The following is a 10,279-nucleotide window of genomic DNA, read 5'->3' on the forward strand; positions in this document are numbered from 1 at the left end:
ATGTCTATAAGGCTAAAAGAACATCAGATTTGATGCCACATCTGCCCTTGCACAGATGTGGAATAAAATCATTTCCCTGTGCTCTTTACAAAATATTAACTTTACACTTCTTACTGCCTGTAACGGCCACTGAATTGTAGTCCGTTCATAGGTTAGTACTAGGCTATCGGCCCTAGGGCCTCTACAAGCCTAGCCATAACAATTCCCTGGCTATTTCTTCCCACACTATTTATTTCCCTGGACCCTTGTCTAGCAGGGCGACTGACGTGATCCCCGGGGTGAATTTCCTTTTTCCCATCCAATCATCAAGGTTCCTTTTGAAGAGGGCCAAAGAGGCACTCTGCTTGACATGTATGGGCAGTCTATTCCAGAGTCCATTGAAGTAGGAGCTTTTCCTGCACCTCTGCCCTTGCACAGACATGGAATGAAATCATCTCCTTGTGCTGTCTACAAAATATTAACTTTACACCTCTTACTGCCCGTAACGGCCACTGAATTGTAGTCCATTGAAATAAGAACTACTCCTGCACCTCTGCCCTTGCACAGACATGGAATAAAATCATCTCCCTATGCTCTCTACAAAATATTAAGTATGTTCTGCTTAAGTAAATTAATTGCTTAGCACCACTAGGTTGGTCAGAGATCACACCCTACCAGAATCGCTAGCAGCCAAACCCTCTTTGTTTCTTGTTTTCTCTTTCTCTCACTTCCTAACTGAAATCTTTTACGAACCTGTCTGAATCGCTAGGACTACCTGGCCCTTCCCTCTTGATAGGCACCTTCCCAAAACCCCTGCAGCTTTCCCTGTACCATCTGCATCCTCCCCTTTGGTATAGTTCTCCATTTTATTTAAATTGTTCTCTTTCCTTCCTGGTTTTCTGCCATTTGTACTTGCATACTACAGCCAACTTATCCTAACCTTGTACTCACTCGGAGCCCACTTAGCCTGTTCCACCCTCACAGGGTTGCTCTCCAAGCCCTTGCAACACATTCTTACTCAGTGACTGATTGTCTACTATCCAGCATCAGTTCCAGACTCGGGGCTAGCCTCCGGTTTCTACCTGCATGTAGCTCTCCTTTCGCTCCCCCCCCCACCATACTTCCGGAATGGAGGTCTTACTGGTCCCTTGCCTCTTGGAGTGCCATCTTTAAACTCTAACAATCGTCCTGGCTGCTGAATGTCCCTGTTTGTAGTGTTCTCTCCCAAGTAAGTGTGTGCTACAATTGCTTTAACAACCGACATTGTGCTTTTTAAATGCTGGATCTGTGTACCTAGTCAGTTGTAAACTGGATTTGAATCTGTACATAACTGTAATATGTTATAAGTTGGTCAGTGTTACAGCCACGCACACATCAAAAGTACGACAGAATAATCAGTTGTTTTATCTCAAACTGAAAGTGATATTAAGTGTAATATACAGCCCGCAATAACCTGCATGTCCTTCATGGATGCATCTGCAGTCATAACAACTGGGTTGTCCTGTCGTCAGGCAGCCCTTCGGTCGGCCGGATTCCAAAGTCCGGGTCGCACTTCACCCGGCGTCATCTCTGCTGGTCTTGGTATAAAGGCATCAGCCGGCGCCATTTTCCTCAGTCTTTCTTGCAGCGTGGCGCAAGCAGAAGCTGTTCGCAAGTGCCAGTCGGTCAGATCCAGAGATTACTACTACCGAATACTACTTGAAGACTTCTAAAGCTAAGTACCCGTTGGGGACTCTTTCTTACCTCAGCCGATGTCAGAAAAAGTCAATAACTGTTTAACTTGTGGGAAACAAATACCTCATAAAGAATTCCACTCTTACTGTTTGCCTTGTTTAGGCCCAGACCACGGCAGTAGCAGCCTGTTTGGCCTGTGCTTCATTCAACCGGAGCGGGCATCGGTCGGAGTTTGCTGAACAGTTTTTCGGCTCAGATTTTGCGTATATTATGCCGTGGATCCTCCGACCACCCAAATTGTTAAAAACGCAAAGAAAAGACAGACACCATGTTCGGCGAAACCATGGTTAAGAAACCCTGCGAGTGTCTCGGTTTGCCCGAAACCGAAAACTGATCAAAGTACAGCTGAATCAATGACTACTACTGAGGTTCCTGCTAACTTGAATTGGCCTCAGAAATTTTACCTACAACAGTGGTTACTAGTGACTTATCAGACACCATCCCTTTGGATGTCTCTACCCCAGCACGTGGTGCTGCTAGGCCTCCTGCAGCCATGTCTATTAAGGCCTTTGCCAGGGCTAAAGCAGCCAAATCTACTAAATCAGTGCCTGTTAAACCCCCTCAACCAGGCCCACTTCTAGTTTACAAATGCTTACTCTGGCAGGAGATTTAATATCCTTAATTAGGGGATCTCAATCTCACCCAGACAGGGCCTCTCAGCCCCCAGAAAGAGACCTAGAGCAGAGCCCCGAGCCTGTGTCCTCTGATGATTCTGCGGATGACTCAGATATTACAGACCAGCCAGAGGCTCCTTTCTCCAATTATGAAGACTCAGATGCTGAAGAATCCATTCCAGCTGCTTCTCCACCAGAAGAATTCTCCTTTGGAAACCTTACATGCCATGCGAGAACAATTCCAATGGCAGGAACAGGATTTCTCAGATTCCAGAAAAAGACTTAGGACTTTTCTGCACCTTCCACAACACAGGCCCTTAGCTATACCTTCTGTCCTCTCTGTTGTGGACGATGCATTTAATTATGTCTGCACTGCACCAGATTCCTTACCTCCAGCCCCTGCCAAACCAGATAGATTTTACAGGGTGCCAGACACTCATCATCACCTATACAAGGCCCCACTTGCAGACCCCGAAACTATATCCCAGGGGCCTAAGGCAGTAGCCTCAACCACAGTAAAAAACCCTATTCCTTCTGAAAGGGAGGCCAGGTCTTTAGACAGATGGGGCAAAAAAGTTTACACCTCAGCTACTCTCTCAGCTAGAGCTTTAAACTGTCAGTTTCACATGATACAATACCAAGAGTTTATGCTTGATCAGTTAACTAAAAAGCTATCCTCTGATGACTCTATAGATAAGAAATATGTATTAGAAATGGTAAATAACATACAACAGGTTAGTAACCATTCCTTAAAATGTGGCTATGATGCACTGGAGGCTTCATTTAGATCAGCCATGACTGGCACAGTGATAAGAAGACATGCATGGCTGAAGGAACAGGTCTTACGGATCATGTTAAAGCTAAGTTATTAGATGCTCCTATGGATAAGGCCAGTTTGTTTGGTACACCTGCCCAGCAGGTAATGAAGAAAATGGAAGAAAAGGCAAAATCTGTACAAGCGGTTAAAGATTTTTGCAGGTTCAGCCCCAAGGTTTAGCAGGAACTGGCCTGCCAAAAATTGGTCCTTTCCTGACTCCACAAGATCCCAAAGGGGCAGGAATAGGCGTTCCAGAGGCAGAAATCAATCCAGAGGGGTGCCTACAGAGGGCGACAGTGGCAAGGTAATAACAGAGGCACAGACACAGCCACTACCACTACAACAGCACAATCACAGTGACTTGATTCTAACTCCTACCAGGGAACAAATAGCAGCACCATTAGGCGGAAAATTAACCTTATTTTGAAGAACTGGCACTATATCACAAAGACAAGTGGATTTTGCAAACCATAGACCAAGGTTACGGTTGGCTATTTCTTCCCACACTATTTATTTCCCTGGACCCTTGTCTAGCAGAGCGGCGTGATCCCGGGGGTGAATTTCCTTTTTCCCATCCAATCATCAAGGTTCCTTTTGAAGAGGGCCAAAGAGGCACTCTGCTTGACATGTATGGGCAGTCTATTCCAGAGTTCATTGAAGTAGGAGCTTTTCCTGCACCTCTGCCCTTGCACAGACATGGAATGAAATCATCTCCTTGTGCTGTCTACAAAATATTAACTTTACACCTCTTACTGCCCGTAATGGCCACTGAATTGTAGTCCATTGAAATAAGAACTACTCCTGCACCTCTGCCCTTGCACAGACATGGAATAAAATCATCTCCCTATGCTCTCTACAAAATATTAAGTATGTTCTGCTTAAGTAAATTAATTGCCTAGCACCACTAGGTTGGTCAGAGATCACACCCTACCAGGATCGCTAGCAGCCAAACCCTCTTTGTTTCTTGTTTTCTCTTTCTCTCACTTCCTAACTGAAATCTTTTACGAACCTGTCTGAATCGCTAGGACTACCTGGCCCTTCCCTCTTGATAGGCACCTTCCCAAAACCCCTGCAGCTTTCCCTGTACCATCTGCATCCTCCCCTTTGGTATAGTTCTCCATTTCATTTAAATTGTTCTCTTTCCTTCCTGGTTTTCTGCCATTTGTACTTGCATACTGCAGCCAACTTATCCTAACCTTGTACTCACTCGGAGCCCACTTAGCCTGTTCCACCCTCACAGGGCTGCTCTCCAAGCCCTTGCAACACATTCTTACTCAGTGACTGATTGTCTACTATCCAGCATCAGTTCCAGACTCGGGGCTAGCCTCCGGTTTCTACCTGCATGTAGCTCTCTTCCCCACCATACTTCCGGAATGGAGGTCTTACTGGTCCCTTGCCTCTTGGAGTGCCATCTTTAAACTCTAACAATCGTCCTGGCTGCTGAATGTCCCTGTTTGTAGTGTTCTCTCCCCTGTAAGTGTGCTACAATTGCTTTAACAACCGACATTGTGCTTTTTAAATGCTGGATCTGTGTACCTAGTCAGTTGTAAACTGGATTTGAATCTGTCCTTAACTATATATGCTACAAGGTGGTCAGTGTTAAAGTGTTTAAATGCTGGATCTGTTTACCTAGTCAGTTGTAAACTGGAATTTGAATCTGTACATAACTGTAATATGTTATAAGCTGGTCAGTGTTACAGCCACACACACATCAAAAGTACGACAGAATAATCGGTTGTTTTATCTCAAACTGAAAGTGATATTAAGTGTAATATACAGCCCGCAATAACCTGCTTTTTGATACTTATATGCTACTGTTTAGATGCGTAGCCTAAAAATTTATTCAGATTGTAATTTATGCAGCTAGATGTTAATGAAGCCCTTTTTCTGATGATTTCTTAATAGTTGGGTGTTACTTGGCTGCTGCTTATCTGATACTGTACCCATTTCATAAGAAAATAGCTTTTGAAGTCATTACCAGAGAAATAACTGTACGGTTAGGCTCACTATAATTTAGTAGTGCTTTTCTTCTTTTTTTCTGCACTACTGTTTGAAAATGAAATAGCGTGTTTGTTGTTTTTAAACTGCTGATTAGCTGTTATATTGCCTAGCATTGTCATACTGATGTTTTTTCACCCCTTTCTGTAAACTGCCACTCACTAATAATCCTCTCTATATTTCCATAACTTTACACCTCTTACTGGCTGTAACGGCCACTGAATTGTAGTTCGTTGAAGTAAGAACTACTCCTGCACCTCTGCCCTTGCACAGACATGGAATAAAATCATCTCCCTGTGTTCTCTACAAAATATTAAGTATGTTCTGCTTAAGTAAATTAATTGCCTAGTCCCACTAGGTTGGTCAGAGATCGCACCCTACCAGGATCGCTAGCAGCCAAAACACTCTTCGTTCCTTGTTTCCTCTTTCTCTTACTTTCTAACTGAAATCTTTTACGAATCTATCTGAATCACTAGGACTACCTGGCCCTTCCCTGTTGATAGGCACCTTCCCAAAGCCCCTGCAGCTTTCCCCATACCATCTGCATCCTCCCCTTTGGTATAGTTCTCCATTTCATTTAAAAATGTCTCTTTTTCCTTCCTGGTTTTCTGCCATTTGTACTTGCATACTGCAGCCAACTTATCCTAACCTTGTACTCACGCTGAGCCCGCTTAGCCTGTTCCACCCTCACAGGGCTGCTCTCTAAGCCCTTGCAACACGTTCTTACTCAGTGACTGATTGTCTACTATCTGGCAGCAGTCCCGGACTCAGGGCTAGCCCCGGTCCACTCTTCTCCCACCCCCCCCATTCCCATATAATTTCCTTTATACCTATCCATAAACCCTACCCCTTCCTATTCCTCTGACTCCTCTGACCTATCTCTGCTTACTCCTTCCTCCCCTCTCTAATCTGCATCAATACCATTACTGATCCTAATCTCGCCTCTTCCTCTCTCTTTACCTCCCCCTACTGGCCTCTTCCCAAAAATATACATACAAACCCTACTACTCTATTACACCTTTCACATAAACTACTTACACTATACATTAAGCAGCTGATATTCTTATCCATCAAAATTACTTTCATACTTAATGTCATTATTTACCTCCCTCCTTTACTCTTACTCTCTTCTATAACAACCCTTCATCCTTACTTAACTCCTGTAAACATTAGCCCAACTAAATCTCATGACCAATGTTTCTGTTACCCACAGCAAAGTGTAAACATCTCCCCTTCCATCCTTCCACTTAATACTCCTCTGCCCAGAATCAGAATTTCTCCTTCCTGCACTATTCATTATAAAACTAAAACTGAACATCTCCTCTGCTAGTTTTATAAATGTAAGACTCTCATCCATCCTGTCGCCCTACTTCTATCAGGAGACATCCACCCTAACCCAGGACCAGTCATATCCTCACCCTCTAATAATAATACTCCTCCAAACAAACCATCCCTACCCCCCAAAAAAGCACATTTCATTCTACTCTATTAACATTAGAAGTATATTCAATAAAACTAGTGAATTCCACACCTAGGTTGCCAACTATACCCCTGATGTTATCTCCCTTACTGAGACATAGTTGAAACCACATATCCCAGACAGTGATATTCTTCCCCCAGGATATAATATACTTCACCTTGATCGCCCCCCCAAAAAAGGAGGTGGAGTTGCCAACTTGTACTCAAACCAACTAACTCTAACTAGTATTAATGAAACAATCCCACCTTTCTTCCCAGCAGAAATCCTAGATGCAAACCTTAAACTCAATAATTTCTGCATCATCACAGTAGTAACCGTCTATATTCCTCCAGGAAATAATATTCCTCTGCTAGAAAATATTCTCTCCTATCTTACCGAACATTACTTAAATGAGATAATTATTTTAGGCTATGTAAATATGAACTAGCTAGCACTAAATAATCCAAACTCTACCTCATGCATTAATTTACATATCTTTACTCAACTAATAACTGAACCTACACACTATAATAACTCACATACTCCAAGTACCTTAATTGACTGGATACTAGTATCTGAACCTTCTATATAACATAACCCTGAAACCCTAGCTAACACCCTTAGTGATCACTCCCGAATAAAAGTCACTAGATTTACTCCCCATTTTACCAGATCTCATAGGTATATAACTTGCCGTAAACATTCCAACTTCTCCTGACACCTTTAGGACACTTCCTGCTAGAGTAAACTGGACTCACCTTAATGACCTTACTCTGGATGAAGCACTCCATTCTTTTAACTCTATCTTCCTAGATATTCTAAACTCTCTCGCACCTCTTCACACTGTTAGACTAAAATCAAAAATATCCCCATTGGCTCTCTAAGGAAACCCACACCCTAATAAGAAACGGGACAGGCACCGGAAAATCTGGAGAAAATACAAACTCCCCTCTGACTTGCAAAAGTGCAAATAACTTAGAAATCTAACAAAAAAACATATTACCAAAGATAAAAAGGATTTCTATTTTAACCCTCCTACAGCACTAAAATCTAATCCCAGAAAGTTTTGGAATTCAGTTAACCAAATACTGCACCCAGGCAACCCCCCCCCCCAACCCCTACCCAAATAAGACATCTGATGAAACTGCCGCTATCTTTAATACCTTCTTTATTGAAACTGCAACTAAAATGATTAGTACAAACCCTACTCCATCTAAAAAGTCTGATCTAACAGACATATCTCCTAGCTTCAACCCCTCTAAACCCTTTCCTTTGCAAGCTGTATCAACTACATACATCAAATCTCTACTCTCTAAATTAAAACCGTGCTCAACTTCTGCTGATAATATTCCTTCCTACTTCCTCCAGATAGCTGCCGATACTCTTGCTTTTCCTGTAGCCATCTTAATCAACCGCTCTATCTTCGAATCAAAAGTTCCATCCATCTGGAAAGAATTTTACACATTACCTATCCACAAGTGAGGTAACTCCCAAGAAATCTCCAATTTTAGGCCAATAGCCATTCTGTTACCTCTCTCTGGGGTACTGGAAAAATGTATCCATAAGCAAACGCTGAAATACTTAACACAGGAAAACCTGCTTACACCCACTCACCATGGATTCCGGCCAAAACATAGCACAACCACTGCCCTTATCTCCTTTACTAATACTATCTGGCTCGTGATAATAACAAACTTGGATCCTGCTTATTTCTAGACCTTTCTAAGGCTTTTGATACCATCTCACATTCTCTACTTCTGGCTAAACTAACCAACCTCAATTTCTCCTCTGCTACTTTCTCCTGGTTCTCTAGCTATCTCTTTGATTGACTACAATCAGTGAAATGGCTTTCTGCACTCTCCCCTCCCAGTAAAAATGGGAGTTCCTCAAGAATCCATACTGGGTCCATTGCTATTTACTATCTTTACCAATCTACTCTAAGCCTCTTGCTCTGAGTCATCACTTGTACAATATGCAGATGACTCTACTGTGGTTACAGTCTCTGACTCTCCCTCTGGTCTCATCTCTACTACTCAAGAAGCCTTTGCATCTGTAGAAACCTAGCTTACCAACAACCAATTAATCCTGAACCTCAAAAAACAAAACTTTTACTCTTTCTCCCTAAATCCCTTAACTATCTCAAAACTTTACTATCCCTAAATAAGATTCCAATTGTCCAAGAAACTAACACCAAACTCCTTGGCATCACCATAGATGATCAATTCAAATTTGACTTGCACATAACTGTATTAGGAAGACCCACCAGAAACTAGGACTTTTATACAGAAACAGAAAGATGTTCTTCATTGCTGCAGAAATATAACCATAACCTGTCCGGCCAGTCCTGTCCTCAGCCCTAATTGTGCCCGCATGGCCGTTCTTCATGGTTTATGTCTGTGACGCATAAAAGCAATGCACCGTCACCGCTGCCCGCCGCTCGGGGCCTCATCTTGGCGTCGGTCGTAAGCAAGCTCCAGCGCCTGCGCCGATGTAACCGATGGTACTAAAAGCGCGTGCGGAATCTTCTCAGTGCTTTTTTGCTGAAGGTCCCTGTGAAGCGAAGCGTTTACCGAAGTGAGTTCGATTAGTCTCGATGCAGGTCTGGAACAGCCTAGCTTAGAAGCAAAGAACATCCCCCTGTAGTTCATTTCCGGTTAAAAGGATTGGCTGAATGCAGGGCTGTAGCTTCACTGTTATTGTCGCACGCAGGGGAGGCAATGTTAGTCTTGTCTATGCCAGTCTAAGGGATGACTGAGGATTATTTATGAAGAGCCTCTAGTTTCGGTCGTAGGGACGTGGAGTGACCTTTCCTGACAGGTGCCACACCTGGCTGCAGGGGTTCTCAAATTCGGACTCAGACTGGCACGCAATCCCGGGTGAGCGGACCTGGGTCTTGAGTTGAACCCTCTGGGTTGGCACTTTTTAGGCCAACAGTTGCTTTTCTTCACGGAAGGAAATGACAAATGGGCATTATAGACCCAGCCCGTGAGATAGATTGTTGGACATTGCCTCGCCTTCAAAGTTTATCATACACATTGTCCTCCCTTTCAAGAGGAGCACACAGATGGCGGTCTCCTCAACACAAAGAGAATTGGAGGCTGTGTATTTGTTTGCTCAACTAAGAGTGACTCTTATTCTTTGTACCAAAGTGGCTCAACTGGGATGGCCAAATCTGGATTTTTCTTGTACCAAAGAAAGGAAACTTCCAGTAAATTGAGATTGATATCCTCCAACATACCTGGACATTCCAAAGAATAATGGTAACTGACTTTTGCTGCCTCTTCTGCCCCTCTCATTGGGCAAAAGATCAGGATCAGGTGGTTCCCTATCTGCAAGAACCTGTTATATTCTATCAGTGTCAGTTCCTGGAGATTACTCGTTTTTCAATTCTGGACTCTCAATTATCAGTGGGAGGAGCTTTGCCCTTAAGGTTATCTATAATTTAGGGAATTCAGCCACTTTCTGGCTCAGTGATATTTGGCCTTCTTGGGAAATTGCCTATAATTTATATCTTCCAAAGACAATTGCCTTATTGCGCTACAGTATGGACGTTTCTTTACAAAGCCTTGCTCAGTCAACAGTATGTTAGGTTCTTTTGTCTTGTTCCTGTTATGGCAGTGTTAAGGTTCTGAGTTTGTCTCATGAGACCGAAAACAATGGTCAAGATACCTTTTTGTA

This window comes from Protopterus annectens, chromosome 17.part0, assembly GCF_019279795.1.
Source record: "Protopterus annectens isolate FY-2018-M chromosome 17.part0, PAN1.0, whole genome shotgun sequence".
Lineage (NCBI taxonomy): Eukaryota > Metazoa > Chordata > Ceratodontiformes > Protopteridae > Protopterus > Protopterus annectens.